A 16,656-nucleotide genomic window follows, 5' to 3' on the forward strand; every position below is an offset into this window, starting at 1 on the left:
TAGTTCCTTATTCACTGTGCTAATCATGTTTTTTGCCACCACCTTTCTGAGAACAGTTGCTTTCTACTTGAGCCCTTGCTTTCTAACAACTCTTTTTTCTCCCTGCCTCTTGACCCCTTGATAATTATTTTGCCCTGTCTTTTACACTGTCCTATGTTTCATTTCACGCACTTTTCTGTTGGTCCCATCCCCAGGGAGGGGGTTATCTGCAGATCCCCTGTGATTGGTTCCCCTTTTCTAGAGTCTTCCACTCGCACCACTGGTGCTGAGGGGTTCCTCAGTCCTGGATTCTGTTTCTCTGTACCAGTGTACATGTACCTCTGGTCTATCTAGCAGGATTTGTAAGGTAGAAGAAGAATTGAGATCATGATGATGTGGGATGGGGGAACTAAGAAGGAAGTTGTTTGTTGGTTTCATCCTTGCTAACTACACTGCACCCTGACTGGCTCGTCTCCTCCCTGTGTTGCTTCTGTAAGGGGCATGTCCAGTTGCCTGCAGATGGGCTTTGGGTCCCCACTCTATACACCCCTGTGATACTGGATCCCTTTCATATACCTTGTGATCACACAGGCTGGCATGCTTCTTCCACGTGGGCTTTGTTACTTATGAGCTAGATGGCTGCTTGTTTATCTTCAAGCCTTTAAGACCCCAGAAGCTATATCTTTTGATAGCCGGGCACCGTCAGAGTTCTTCACCATGCAACCTTTTATATTATAACACGTTTGAAACATCAGTCAAGGATCATGTCTGACTTCCTAGCACAAGTGATTCCAAATTTTTATTACAAAGGCTGCCATTTTTTTCTCAGGAAATCTGCTTCATTGTGTATAGAAGGTATTACCTACAAAGGTGTAGGCACTAGGTAACAGTGTTTCTAGGCTCTCTCGTGACACAAAACGACATATGCTTTGTGTGTTTGGTAACAGTTTATACTAATATTTTGCATTTCAAGCATAACACTGGGAGACCGGAGTTTTTTCCTATGCTACAGTTTATGTTGTCTCTCACATGTTGATCACCCTGATCCCAAACTGTTCCAGTATGTTCAAATATGTTCTCCTTCGTATAGTACACACAATTGTTTCCAAATGAATTACTACTGACAATAACTCTCCAGTAAAGTTCAACATCTCTCTGTATTTTCTGACTTTATAAGTATTATTACTTAGAGAATACTTTATTAATCAAACCCATGTAGATAAGACCTTACATAGTTCATACAGTGTTACCCCTTTACAAATGGGGAAAAATTAAGTTTAGCATTTCTAGACCAATATGGCTATTAATTTCTGTACAATGCCAACTCAACACAGTACAACTGGGATACTTTTCCAAAATTGACAGCACAGCTGAAGTCTCCAAAAACTCAAATTATATATATGTATATATATTTATATAAAAAGACCCATCACAGGGTTATGCATCAAAAAACAGCAACAGCTTTTCCAGGTTCTGCAGTCATCTGAACAAAATTATAGAGACATCCAGCACACCCATTAAAAACACAAAAGGAAAAAAATACAAAACAAAACCTCAGAAAACAGCAAAGTTCTTAACTGTTGTGGTACCTGGCACCAGTTTTTAAAAATGAGTTTCTCAGTCATCACTGGAAAGAAAGTATTCTAGAATAACATCACTAAAAAACAGCTCTGATATAGCACAGTCACGATTACATCATAAAACAGGTACAAGATGTTTTACATCCACAGAGGCATGATACAGCAGGGTCCTGCATCTGTAAGACTAGAGGACACAATTAAAAAGGCCTTATTTGCGACGTGATTCTACTTTTCCAGCAGAGGGCCCAAAAGATGGTGTGACACAGCTCTGGGACCTAAATGCACCTCCTTAGAGGGGAGTTCTTGTCACTGGTGACACAGCTCTAGGTACTCATTGCTGTCTCACGAACACCAGCTGACAGCCATTAAAAAACAGAAAACCCAAACAAAACCATTGGATCCATGTAAACGTGACCAAGTGGAGGCAAGCAGCACACTCACCCATCATTTTACCTAATCTGTGACGGGCGGCTGCAGGACGAGAGCTCCGCGGAAGAAAAGACGCCCACTGGCACTTCATCACTCTGGGCCAAACAGGCAGTAAGTAGCCAAACATGCATTTATTGGTGAAATTTTTCGCATTAGGTTTTAAATCTCTATGTGAAAACAGATGATCTGATTTTGTCTGTCCACACTCCTTCTGAGACAGATGCTGCTCTGTACTTTTCCAGGTTGTGAGTGCAGCTGCTTGTGCTTGTTCCTTTCCGGGGTGGATGGCTGGAAGTAGTTTTTGATGGAGTTGGTCTGTTGCAGTTGAGAAGGGCGATCTCTACACTCATCTGACTGACTCAGGGTAATTCCAGAAAAGTCAGCAGTTAGCACAGCGTGATTTCTACTGATTGATTGATCATTGTAAATTAGAATGTCACAGTTTTTCCTTCCAACAACATATTCAACAGCAGTTAAAAGTCTTTATGGTTCTACTGGGGATGGGCCCTTGGCGGGAAGCAACGTCCACATGGATCCGGTGTGGAGGGTCTGTGGAACCTGGCGGGTGGGTGGCCAGAAGTTATACTCCTATAAGAATTACTAAGATGCAGAAGGTGGGTGAGAGTCATGGTGGGGAAAAAGGAAACAGAGGAAAGATCTAGGAAGCACATCTTGAATACAAGTATAAACATAGGTGTGCACTTATGAAAATATATTAATTCATGAAAATAGAAGTATTGGCGCATATATATATATATATATATATATATATATATATATATATATATATATATATATATATATATATATATATATATTTATGGCATTCTGTGATGTTCACCCTCTGGGCATCACTGCTGAAGACAAAATGGGTGCACAGGCAAATGTAGTGAAGAAAGCTGATGGTGCCCGGCTAAGATATATCATCTGGGGGTCTTCAAAAGCTTGAAGTTTAACAAGCAGCCATCTAGCTCAGAAGCAACAAGCCCACATGGAAGAAGTACACCAACTTGTGTGATCCCAAGGTGTAGGGAGCTGCGTGTATCCCCACCCTGGATTTTAGCCATGAATTTACTCTCGCCATACAAACTGCCCAGAGGTTTTTCTGCCCTTTGTTCCTTTCCCGCCATAGGGTGGCTTCCCTGACACTTGCTGGGATTGGTGATCTTTCACTAGCAGCTGTTATGCTCATTGGTCAATACATGTCCGATGGCATCTCCCCCCAGGCTCACCAGGAATGCTTCATTAGCATACTTACATGTTTGATCAGTTGTCCATGCCATTCCTTCCTTGTTTGAAGATGCATGACTATTGGCTACCTCGCTGTACCCTATTTTACATGTGACATAATGGTGCCAGCCCCTCGCTGGCTATTTAAGCCTCAGCTCTCAACTCAATAAATGAGGCTTGATCAGATTCCTGTCTTGCCTCCATTTCTCGCGCCCTTGCCCATCTTCATTCCCAGTCCCTCTTTCAGGTGTCCACGTTCTTGATTTCCCATGGGACAGGACACCAAAGTGTTGAAGGGATCAGGTAACAGGCATTAGAAGACCACAAACAAACAAACATTGTTGAGAACTAGTTGGGGTGGGGGAGGGTGGGAGCAGAGACCCCAAACCCATCTGTAGACAATGGGACATTACCTCCCAGAAGAGTCACAATGAAGAGATGAGTCAACAAGCGTGAAGTATAGCACTGATGATGATTTAACACACAATATTCCTCTGGTTCCTTGAGGCTTCCTCACCCCCCCACTACCATGACCTCAGGCCTGCCTTTCAGTTCTGGCTAGACTGGAGCATGTACAGTGGTACAGGTAAGAAAGAGCTCAGGACACACAGAATCCAGGTCAGATAAACCCTCAGGAACAGAAAGGGGAGTGTTAGGTAGCTAGAGACAGGGACAATGGGTTGTCCTGGGAAAGCCCCCTAGAGGGGGTTAAGAAGGAAATCAAAAGAGCATTAAACACCAGTGAGGACCCTTTAAATGAGCACGCTCCAATTCAAGCCCCCTGCTAGCTGGGAGGTATATCTGGGCAGTCCAAAGTAGGCCCAGGCCCATCACATCACCCAGGTAGGTGGCTTAAGCAGCCAGTGGGGCCAAGAATAGCATTGACTGCGTCTCCCTAGCCAGAGGTTTGAAATACCTTGGTAGCCAGAAGGCTGTCCCACTGTTACTCTGCTCCTGGTCAGTGTCACTTGGCAGGGGAGCCCCCTCCTCTAGCAAGTGCACATGCGCCCCCAGGGCCTAGTTGGGGCTTCAGCCTTTCTCTTCCCTGTTGCTCTCTCCTGCCCCCCTCCTGCCTTGCTCTCCCCAGTCCCACACCTGTGAGTGCGCTGCCCCAAGAGGTTACTCCTGTTCAGGGTGAAGCCCAGTGCTGCTTCCTGCTTCTTGGAGCACTTCCCTGAAATAGCGTGTATCCTTTTGGACTGTAGAACCTGAAACTTCTCCAGTCCTTCATTGAAAAGCCACTTGGATTGTTTCGGTGTGAATGCTTTCTCTCGTGCATAGCCAAGAATTGAAATAATACCCACTTCAGAAACCTAACCTGGAGTAGCTATACCAAGGAGGTAGCAGGAAGGTAGGGCAAGGGGAGAGCAAACCACTGGGGGAAGGGAGACAGCATTAGGTGTAAATATGAAAATAATAATAATTTATAATTTATCAAGGGGTCACAAGGCTGAGAGGGGGAGGAGGGTAGAAAGACAAGCTGACACCAAGGGCTTAAATAGAATGCAAATGTTTATAAAAGAATGATAGCAATATATGTTTAAATATGCTTGATACAATTGATCTATGGATTATTATGAGGTTTAAGAGTCTCCAATAAAAATCTTAGCAAAGTATCAGCATCATTTCTATAGCTTGTCACATTCCCTAAATGAAAACATTTTTCACTGTCTTCTGCCCATCCTTCCTGAAATATAAGCATGTATCAATAATAAGTACAACTTTGTATTATTCCCTCCACTGAAGGAAAAGGTCCAAGTTGCACTGAAGACATGAGCGAAAACACAGGCTCCCGCCAGTGAGAGAATGCCAATTGGAATGCTTTAGCAAACTGATGAAGCTGGGACACACACTCATCAATGCCAACAAATTTGGAAGACCTGGCCAACTGACTGGAAGAGATCCATATTGTGCCCATTCCAAAGAAAAAGGACCCCATAGAATGTACACCTTATCAAACAGTATCACACTTCAGTACAAGTTTGCTGAAGATGGTTCAACACCGGGTACAGGAGTACATTGACAAAGAGCTGTCAGAAATCCAAGCCAGGTTCGAAAAAGGACATGGAGCAAGGGACCTTATTGCTGACATCAGATGAATCTTAGCTCAAAGCAGGAACTACCTGAGAAGTTAACGTATCTTTTATTCATTGTCCAAAGGTATTCTTGCTTGGATCCAAAGGCAATGCTCATTCAAGCAGCAGGTAAGGAGGTCTTGTGAAGATTCACCCAATGCAATGCTCGCTTGCTTCCTTGTCTGCAGCTGTGTCAGAGCCCTGTCCTGGGACTTCAACAGCAATTGGTTGATTTGAGTCATGGCAGATTCCATTAGTCTGGTTTGTTTGAGTGTATACACAGGGTTGCTGATTGCTTCTTGTTATAAATCTAACAAATATATACACATTGTAAGAAACACCTTCCAGGAAAAGAAAGGTCAAAGGAGGGAAATGAAAGCCTTCTCCCCTCCCACTGCTGGTGCACCTGGCTGTGAGGGGCTTCGCATGGCCCTTCTCATTCCATTTCCCAAGAGTCTGGTGACACCCGGTCTTTACACGTGGTTGGCTGCGGTGACTTTGAAGTGAGATGGAAGCTGTTTGGGCTAGAAACCCAGGACGACAGAAGCCCTGCCCTGCCCATCGGTCAGTTGCATTCCCAGCCATGGGAAGGAGGTGACGGCACAGAATATGGGAATAACTCCATTGTTCGCAGACATCTCACCTTTGAAACTGGCCAAAGAGGCAAAGTGGGTGATTTACAGAGGATTGACGTGCTCACGCCCGCGTGCTTTTTACCTCGTTTCCTGAGCTGCGAGGGCGGACAGAAGTCACGGAGCAGAGACGGGCATGAGGGCAGAGCAGGATACCTCCGGGTCCCGTCGGTGCAGGGGCCTCAGTCAGCCCCGGGCCGGCGACGCTGAACGAGGATCCAACACGGCTCGGTGGACGGACTCAAGGAAGCCCTGGTGGCGCTGGGGATCAGGCGTTGGGCGGCCTCCCGTAAAGAATTACAGCCTCAGAAATCCTACAATGTAAGTCAGAATCCACTCAATGGCAGTGGGTTTGATTTTTTTTATTGTTTTATTAGGTGCTCATACAACTCTTATCACAATCCATACATACATCAATTGTGTAAAACACATTTGTGCATTCATTGCCCTCGTCATTCTCAAAACATTTGCCCTTGACATCAGCTCCTTGACTGATTTTTTTTTAGCACGATACATATGTACTAGACAGAAGCGAATCAATGCTAATGGAGTGCGATTTGTACCTAACATGGAGCAGGTGGATCACCGCTGGTGTCTTGCTGTAGTGGTGAGCACTCTGGCTCTGAATCAAGCGATCCGAGTTCAAGTCTCGGTGAGACCTAAGCTATTAAGACATTTTAAAAACCTCCTACAGAGAGTTACTCCAGCGCCACTTCCTTTGCGGCATTTTGCACCCCTGTTTCTCTGGTTTCTCAGAAATCGCGGTCCCAGAACCACGTGGAAAGTTGGAGAGAGAGGAATGCACAGGAGAAGAGGTCAGAAAGGGGGAGAAAGCGAGTAGAAGGTGGAGGACTGCGGGTTCACAGCCAGGTTGCGTAGCTCCCACCCCGCTCCTCCCCTCCCGACCCGCGGAGAACCCGGCTCCCCAGAAAGCGCCGGGCTGCGTGCCTGGCATCTGCTTTTGTTTGTTTGCTTTCACAGTTGTGTTAGCACTTTATCCACGTGTCATACATTCCCAGTGCCCCGCCCCCAGCTCTTTCCCTCCACCTGTGGGAACCATCGGTCCAGGCAGCTGTGGCGTCCGCTCTCGTCCCTGCCTCTCGCCCTGCGCGCGCCGAGCAGGAGCGCTTGGCCGCGGGAGCGGGAGCCGCGGACCGGCCGCAGACGCCCTCCCTCCTGCGGACCCCGCCCCGAGGCGCCGGTGCCCGGCCGGCCAGCCTGCGGGCTGCCGCGGAAAACTGCCTGTCGCTGCCCTGATGTGACAGCTCCTCTAGTGCAGACATAAAGAAACGCATCGCCAGATGGGGTGACAGCCATTACCTCTGGGGAACCCAGCGTGTGGAAGGGATCAGGGGCTACTTTGTTTTAGAATCGATTGGGGCATGTTCTGCTTTGATAAAAATATATATTAAATGGAACATAAGTTCTTCGTTATGTAGAGTATTTTAAAAGTCCATTGCATTTCTATTAAACTTTATATTTATTTATATATATAACTTTCAAGTGGTCCTATCTACCACTCTTTAGATAGTCTAGGTTGTGTGAAAAGTCTGCTCACTGCAAGTTTTTCAAAATCTTATCGGCGGGCCGACGTGCACACCTGCTCACCGCGCCTGACGGTCCTTCCAGCAGTCCGGTCATCCAGAGCCTTCTGTTCAGGCCCCTGGGCTCTTACTGTCGCTCCAGCTCCCCCAGGTCTGTGTGTCGGTTACCCCAAGCACTCAGAGGCTAGACAAAGAGGAGAAGCCTGTCCAGAAGCCCGGCAGGACAGGAACAGGAGAATCTCAACATGGAGAACTCAACTCAACACTGAACATGAAGGAAAGCTTGACAACCCAGAAAAGATGGGAAACGAAGTACTGCCACCGACTGAGGAAAAGCCAGAAGCCACTGGCTCGCTGGAAACAAGGGAAAGTTAGGATATGAGGGGCAGGCAGATGAGGAAATGCCAAGGATAAGGGAAAGGCTGAGGGTGAGAGGAAGCCCAAAGAAAAGCCAGCAGGTGAAACCAGGGCTGCAGCCAAGCGCGAAGCTCAGGATGATGTCCCAGAAAAGCAAACGGCCAAACCAATAAAGGACTGGCCGAGCACTGTTCAAGGAGAGTAAGGAAGCCCTTCCTGATAAGCATGTGAGCAGTGAGGAGATGATAGCAGAGAGTTGGACGAGAGGGCAAAGGTGGAAGATGAGGTGAAAAAATCCGAACAGAAATTGGGGGGCTTTATGTGTATGCAAAGAAGCTTGCAGAATCCCTTCCACCCCAGAGAGCCAAGGGAACCTCGGGGTGGCGGTAAGGCCCAATAGAGAAGAGAGCCTTTGAAGACAATCGCTGTGTGTAGTGCCCTGGAGCGTCACTCAGTGATGTGACTGGTGCGAACGCGATCAACCCTGCTCGGTCCTTTCTTGCATTTCCCTGCAGATGGCAGCCAGGCTCTGTGCTTTAACCTCATGGGGACACTTGGCTTTCCGAATCCTTCTAGGTACTGATAACCTTTGACCCAACTACAGTGCTCTGTGTTTCAGTAGGAGGTTTTCAGCCATTACATGAAGTTTAAAAAAATGTTTATGGTACATCCTACAATTAAAACAGTTTTCAGAACCATAAAAAATGTCTTATTGCAACGGTACCAATGGTTCCGGGGGTACACGGGAGAGGGGGTGCAGGGGGTAAGGAGGTGGTGGTGACCAACCCAGGGAGAGGCGAACAACAAGGAATCCAAAGCCAGTGGCAAGGAGACTGTGAGAAGCCTGGCAGGGATTCAGCAAGGGCAAGGCAACCGAGAGAAATTAATGAAACCCAAATGAAGGCTGAACATGATAGTGGGACAACAGAAAAGTAAAAGTAAATAGAGGAAAGAACTAGCTGACAAAGGGTACTTATAGAGGTCTAAAGACTGGAATGTACATATATAAATATATTTATATAAGAGTGTGGGGAAACAGATCTATGTGCATGTATTTACAGGTTTAATATTAAGGCAGCAGATGGACATTGGGCCTCCACTCAAGCATTTACTCAATGCAAGAACACGTTGTTCTATTAAATTGGCGTTCCAGGATGCACACCTTCCCGACACGATTGCTGAAGAAAAATGTGTGCATAAGCAAACATGGTGAAAAAAGCTGACAGCGCCCGACTATCAAAAGATATAGCATTTGGGGTCTTAAAAGCTTGAAGATTAACAAGCATCCATCTAGCTCAAAAGCACCAAAGCCCACATGGAAGAAGCACACCAGCCTGTCTGATCACGAGGTATAGAAGGAACAAGTTATCAGACATCAAAGAACTAAAAATCATATCAGTGGGTGCCCAGCTTCCAGATAGGATCAATGAAGACAAACGTATGCATAAACAAATGTAGTGAAGAAAGCTGATGGTGCCTGGCTATCAAAAGATATAGCATTTGGGGTCTTAAAGGCTCGAAGGTAAACAAGTGGCCATCTAGTTCAGAAGCCACAAATCCCACATGGAAGAAACACACCAGCCTGTGTGACCACAAGCTGTCGAAGGGATCAGCTATCAAGCATCAAGGAACACAAAATCATATCATTGTAAATGTGGGTGAGTGCAGAGTGGAGACTCAAAGCCCATCGGTAGCCAACCGGACACCTCCTTACTGAAGGGTTGTGGGGAGGAGATGAGCCAGTCAGGGTGCAGGGTAGCAACAATGAAACATATACCTTTCTTCTAGTTCCTAAATGCTTCCTCCTCCCCACTCTCATGATCCCAATTCTACCTCACAAATCTGGCTAGACCAGAGGATGTACATTGGTACAATAGGAACTGGAAACACAGGGAATCCAGGACAGATGACTCCTTCAGGACCAGTGGTAAGAGTGGCCATACCTGGAGGGTGGAGGGAATGTGGGGAAGAAAGGGGGAACTGATTACAAGAATCTACATATAGCCTCCTCCCTAGGGGATGGATAGCAAAGAGGGGGGAGAGGAGACCTCAGACAGTGTAACACATGACAAAATAATAATAATTTATGAATTATGGAGGGTTCATGAAGTAGTGGGGAGTGGGGATGGAAGCAGAAAATAAGCAGCAGATATTAAGGGCTAAAGAAGAAGGCAAATGTTTTGAGAATGATGATGACAACAAATGTACATATGTGCTTCACACAATGTATGTATGTATGGATTGTGATAAGAATGGTACAAACCCCAATAAAATGATTTTTTAAAAGACTTATTGGGACCAATATTGAAGTAAACATCAAATCTTTATTTTGTTTTAATGAGCTAACTGATGGGCTAGTATACCCTGATCCTCCCAGATTGAACTTGTTGGGCAGAAAGGGTTCCTGGTGAGGCAGGCAAGTGGAGCGATCCCCTGAGGACCGTGCTCAGTGGTGCGCACCACCTTCTGATGATGGCCATCCTGACGATGCAGATGGGTGGCAGCTTTGATACCACTGTTCCCTTGTTACTGAGTTCTAACTGTCAACATGACAGAACACAAAACCACAATGGAAAATTCCCCAAACTCCCCTGCCCCAGACCAGTACTATAAACCCCTTCCTCTCCCCCCAGGGCAGTGAGACTTCACAGGCCACAACTCAGGGACCCATGGACCATGCCTGGGGGGGTCAGGATGCTCCCGTTCTTTCCTCTGCTCTCCCCTCCCTCCCAGGACTCTGAAATAAACCTTTAAAGCTGTTATCTATCTTTGCCTTCTTTCCATCCACAAATCAACCTCATGAACTCATTCGGCAGCTTGTGATCTGAAGCATCAACAAGTGAGAGGCCTGCCTGGACCGTGGTTTAATGCCTAACAGTCCTGAGGTCAAGGGAACCAAGGCTCAAGCCTTGAAGACCCCAGCGTCCTCACCAGCAACGCACCACAGGCTGCCTTCAGGGCTGGCTGAGATACACTGCACTCGGCAACCTTTCCCTGCTGACTTCCACTCGCTGACTGTGGGCTCATCCCAGGAGAAGGGCTCCTGCCAGGGGAAGCACATGGTCGGGGAAAAGAGGAAGGCCCTCCGAGAGAGGCAGGCACCCAGGGGCTGCAACCATGGGCTCAGACATGGCATCGAAGGTGAGGATGGTGCCGCCCAGAGCAGCGTTCGCTGTTGTGCACACAGGGCCGCTGTTGAGCTCAGAACCAACTGGCAGACACTAACAATGACCACGTGCACGAAGTGGAGACTTCTTAGCTTTTACTGTTCAACTGAGCTCTGCCCAGGGCCACGCCCTTCTCCCTTTAAAGTCTTCTATTTTGATTGGTTTTCCTGGATCTCCCCTTGCAGGATCTCCTTGGTACCCAGCAGCTCCTTAGATTGCACAGGTCAATAAAGCTGTCTCCACAGAGACCACAAAGAGGTGCCAGGGGCATGCGCACACACACACACACACAAGCCCCCAGGATCTCTCGTTATCTTTGCCAATGTAGTCAAAGCTTCTTTGTGCCCCTCTGGTCTGTGTCTGGGCCTCCATCGCATGGGTACTGCGCCATGTGGTGTTTCCTCAGAGATCATGAGGCTGTGCTCTGTTCCTTCCTTACCTCCTTTACACTCTGGGTTTCATTTTGGACGATTTGTTGTACATCTCTCCTCCTACAGGCAATTGCTTTTATGAAGACGGGACAAGTTTCAGGTTTTACAGTCTCTAAAGGGTACATCCTATTTCAGGGGAGCGTGCCAAGGCCTGCAGAAGCCGCACTGGAGCTCTCAACAGGTCATGAGCACCCCCATGTGGGACAGAGGCCAGAGGGGCTGTGGAATAAGCTGTGGGCCCCAAGCAGGCCCTCGAGGCCCTGAGGGGGATGCCAGGGGGCAGAACCTGTGCACCTCCATTCTTCAACCTGCCTCTGACCAGAAGCAGGGTAAAGGAGAGCTAGCAGGCAGCCTTCCTGCTGTCAGGGTATTTCAAATCTAAGGCAAGAGAGGCGTGGTTGATGGTATTGGTTGACCCCATTGGCTGTGTTGAGCTCACTTGGGTCATGTCCTGAGCCTGGGCCTAGTTTGGACCACCCAGGTGTACCTCCCACCTGGATTGGGGGTCTGAATTTGAGCATGCTCAGTTAGGGTATCCTCAAAGGTGTCTAATAGTCACCTGATTTGCTCCCAATCTCCTCTATGGGAGGGGGGGGGCTCTGAAGACATGGGAGGGACAAACCCCTTGTCCCTGACTCTAGATCCCTAACCTTACTAGTCCAGCCGTTCTGAATTTTTGGTCAGCATACAGATTGAATAAGTAGGACACACACCTTTCCTGATTTTACACCGTGGAGTGTGCCCTGCTCTGTTCTCACAGCTGCCTCTTGATCTGTGGACAGGTTCTGCAGGAGCCATGTTTCTTTTTCCTTTTAATAAAGGTGCGTACTGCTCATGATAAGCATAATGTTCTCTAGTTTTCTCCATATCACGGTGTTCAAGAGAGTTGTCATTTTTTAATGCATAATAGTCCACGTGTGAATGTACCAGGGCTTGTTTATAGACTCCTCTATAATCAGGGTTGTTTCCATGTTTTTGCTGTTAGGGAAATTGCTTCAATAAACATAGATGCGAATATATCCATTCATCTTGCAGTTTTTATTTCTCTAAGGCATATAGGGAGCAGAGAGATGGCTGAGTCATAAGGTACTTGTGTTTGCATTTGCATAAGGAAGTATCACACTGATTTCCATAGTGGTAGTACACTTGCACAGTCACACCAACAATGTAAAGTGTTCCTAACCCTCCACATCCTCTCCATCACTTATTATTTTCCGTTTTATTTAATTTTGCTAAAACTGTTCATTTCAGGAGATAGCTCAGTGTTGTTTTTGTGAGGCAGAAACGGGAACTGGTGGGGCCGGCAAGTGAAGCAATACCCTGACAACAGTGCTCAATGGTGCACAACCCCTCCTGATGACGGCCTTCAAGCCCTGACACTGAAGGATGGCAGCTCCCATAGCATGGTTACATTGTTACTGAGCTCTCACTTCCCACCTGACACAGCAGCCAGCTCTGATAGCATGGTTACATTGTTACTATTGCTACATTGTTACTGAGCTCTCACTTCCCATCTTGCAGAACAGCAGCCTTGATAGCATGGCTACATTGTTACTATTGCTACATTGTTACTGAGTTCTAACTTTCCATCTGGCTGACCAGACAAACCAAAATGGAAAATTCCCCAACCTGCCCCTGTCCCAGACCAGTACTATAAAACCCTTCCTCTCCCTCTGGGGCATCCAACTTCACAGGCCCCAATTCAGGGACCCGTGAATCTCACCTGGGAACTCTGAAATAAACCTGTAAAACCTGTTTTCTATCTTTGCCTTCTTCCTTTCCCCCCACCGCCGAATCAATCTGACAGTTTTAAGTTGTATTTCTCTTTTCGCTAATGAACTCAAATACTTATCAAAGGGCATTGTCCTCCTGGATGTCGTATATTCTCTGTTCATATCCTGTGCCGAGTTAATTGGATTATTTGGAGATTTGAGAGGTTCGCCCTTTATCCAGTATCTTATTACTGAATTGCCCTCTCACACCCCAAATCTGTGGGCTCTGTTAACTCTTTTTGAAGAAGTCTTTCGGCGTGCATAAATGTCACATTTGTGGCAGGGACAGTTCTATATTTTGTCTTCTCTAGTTTGCATATCGCTCATCATGTTCAGTAGTGAGTTTAGGCCTTGTATTAGCGTCTTAACATTTGACCCCACATGCTTGTTGATGGTTTATATTATAGTATGCGATCCATCTGGAATTCCTTTTTGTACAGTGTGAGGTATGGAACCTGTTTCATTGTTTTGGAGAGGAAGGTTCAATATTTCCAGCACCATTTTTTTTAGAAGACTACTTCTTCCCCCATTTAAGGTTTTTGTCCTTTATCAAAGGTTAGGTTTCTATAAGTACTTGGTTGTATTTCTCGGTTCTCTATTTGTGGGATACAGGAAGGCTTGTCCCCTCATATGATATGCCAAACCTAAGAAGCTGCTTGCTAACACAAGGTCAATGTCTACACATTTGGAGGTTAGCTGCTTCAAGCTTCTCTCCCTGAGGGTTATCAGCATCTAGAGCGACTCTAGAGTCTGCCCCACCCTAAGGAGGGCCCTCTCCCTGCTGATAAGGTTAGTGACTTATTCCCCTGAAGGAGAGCCCAAAGACAGGTCAAGCCAACTGAAGTAGAACCAAGGTTCGGCCCTCATCTTGTATCTAGGGTCTGCCCATCTGGTCACATGTGTACTCCTGGCTCGTCCCCCTCCTGTTGCATGTAAGCATATGGCACAACCCCTTCCTGTTAGGATGTAATTAGGGGGCTTGCATGACCCGGAAAATGTACACAAACCATGGTTGGAATGCTCTCTCCGTGTGGGCCTGGCTGCTGAGAACATGGCTGTCCAGGAGGTGAGCAATTGCATGCCTTATCTTGTCTGATGTCTCTTTAATTTTACCTCTCAGTTACACACCCGCCCCTGGGACCTGTTTGATTGTGTGGGCTGGGGCCCCACCTCTCTTCTAATCCATAGATCTTCATATCTGTGGTTGTGAGGCAGACGAGCCAAAGAAACTCCAATTTTGTAAACTGCTAAGTAACCTGCCCATTCCTCCCTCCTGTCTCAGAAAGCTGACTGCTAGGTGACTGCCCATTCTCCCTCCTGTCTCAGAAAGCTGACTGCTAGGTGACTGCCCATTCTCCCTCCCCTGATGGGAAAGTCTCTGCTGCTGATGTATTTTAGAATGTACTCCCATGTTCCCAGGTTCTGGACGCCAGCATCACTTTTGACTATTCTTCAATATACCGTTGTTCTGATTCATTATTGTTCCCTTGGAGATCGTAATCTGAATGGTGCAGTTAATCTTGTTACGGTAACCAGTATGTTATAGTCAATGTTGGTATTATTTCGTTTATGATAAGGTATGTACCTTGTAATGCTTGCTCTTCTCTTCTTGAAGTTACCGGGATTCTATAATCAATGTGATACCTTGTAATGCGCCCTAGCCCTAAAGAAAAGTAACATTAGTTTTGCTTTCTGCAACTGTCACGGCTCACTTAAGTCTTAGACACAGGATAAATGAGTTTTTCGCCTTTAAAAGAGGGATTGAAATGTGGACTCAGGACTGCAACCAAAGAATCACTTTTAGATTCTAGCAGTGTAGTAATAACCTAAGAATAAAGACTCTTTTAAAATCATTTATTGGGGGCACATACAATTCTTTTCACAATCCATAGATACATCCACTGTGTCAACACATATGTACATTTGCTGCCATCATCCGTCTCAAGAGTCCTTTAAGTGATGGAGACATGATCGTGCTGTCATTCATTTGAACCTGCAACAGTTGTACCAGTATCAGACAGCTTTGATTACCATGGCTTCACAGTCGGTTTCTAAGTTTGGGAATGTTAAGACTCCTACTTTAAAAAAAATTAATAGTGTTTTATTTATCCTGAGTTTCTTTCCTTTCCATATAAAGCTGGTGAATAATGTGTCTATTTCTTTGGAGAATTGTGTAGGCATTTGGATTGGAATTGCATTAACTAGTAAAGTATTTTTGGTAATATTTTCATGATAGCGCTGTTGATGCTTATATTGTTCTTCTGAATCAGACACAGGTAGCAATGGCATGTCAACCCATTTCCCAACTCTCTCTTTTCTTTATGCATATACGCAATTAAAATTTGCTTTCGTCACTATTATCACTGTGTTTCATCTCCCTTAGCGTAAGGTCTGCTGGTCAGAGCTGACTGGATGACAACCAGCACCACCCCATCAGAAGCCTTCATCTTTATTTATATGAAAGAGGCTCAACAATGACTGGTTGCTGGTTCTTGCAAATCCTATTTTGTTGATTTCTGATCACAGACAGGACTGACTAAAGCACTGTGCTGTCTCCATTCTCATGTGAATCAGTTTCAGGTACTTGAGAGATGTCATCTTAATTAAACCCTTAAGCTCCCTGTAAGTAAACTCAGAGGGGTTCCCCTAATCTCTGTGAGGTTTGAAAAGCTCCTAAAGACCCAGGTCCCACCGAGATTTGAACTCGGATCGCTGGATTCAGAGTCCAGAGTGCTCACCATTACACCATGGAACCGGTGGGGAATCCTCCTTTTGCATCCCAGAGTCAAATCCCAGTCCACTGGTGTTCTCTCCTGTTTACATCTATCAGATCGCGTGATTTTAATGGGGGAATTAAAACTCAAGCCCACTGCCACTGAGTGGATTCCGACTCACAATGCAGGATTTCTGAGGCTGTAAATCTTTTCGGGAGGCCGCCCAACGCCTGATCGCCAGCGCTACCAGGGCTTCCTTGCCTCCGTCCACCGAGCCCTGAGAGCACTCGTTCAGCGTCGCCGGCCCGCGGCTGACCGAGGCCCCTGCACGGACGGGACCCGAGCGCCGCCGTGGATCCTGCTCTGCGCTCTCGGTGACTTCTGTCCTCCGCTCGCAGCTCAGCAAACGAGGTAAAAAGCACTGAGCCTGAGCACTTCAAGCCTCAGTAAATCACACACTTGGCCAGTTTCCCGTTCAAAGGGGAGATGTCAGCTAACGATGGTGTTGCGCACCATGCACACCCTCAGACAAACCAGACTGAACGCAGCCACTGTCACTCAGAATCGCGCACAGCGGTTGCGGCTACAGGACAGGCTCTGACGCCTACGTGTCTGTCTGCTCAGCCAAGCCCACCTCATGCCAAATGCTCAACCCAGACTTCACAGTTTCGTTTTCGCAGTGAAAACCCTCCCAGTCCTTGCCCAGTGTGCCCTTTTGCCTATTAAACTGTCGTCATAAGAACAGA

At 46.6% G+C, this 16,656-nt stretch overlaps 1 non-coding gene across 1 annotated transcript; it reads right to left on the minus strand.

The window, feature by feature from the left end:
- Positions 1-15,879: 15,879 nt before the first annotated feature.
- TRNAQ-CUG (transfer RNA glutamine (anticodon CUG)) lies at positions 15,880-15,951 on the minus strand. Its single transcript has one exon. It is a non-coding gene; the product is annotated as a tRNA-Gln (tRNA).
- Between the last annotated feature and the right edge of the window lie 705 nt (positions 15,952-16,656).

The sequence above is a fragment of the Tenrec ecaudatus genome, chromosome 1 (assembly GCF_050624435.1).
Source record: "Tenrec ecaudatus isolate mTenEca1 chromosome 1, mTenEca1.hap1, whole genome shotgun sequence".
NCBI classification, from domain to species: Eukaryota; Metazoa; Chordata; class Mammalia; order Afrosoricida; family Tenrecidae; genus Tenrec; species Tenrec ecaudatus.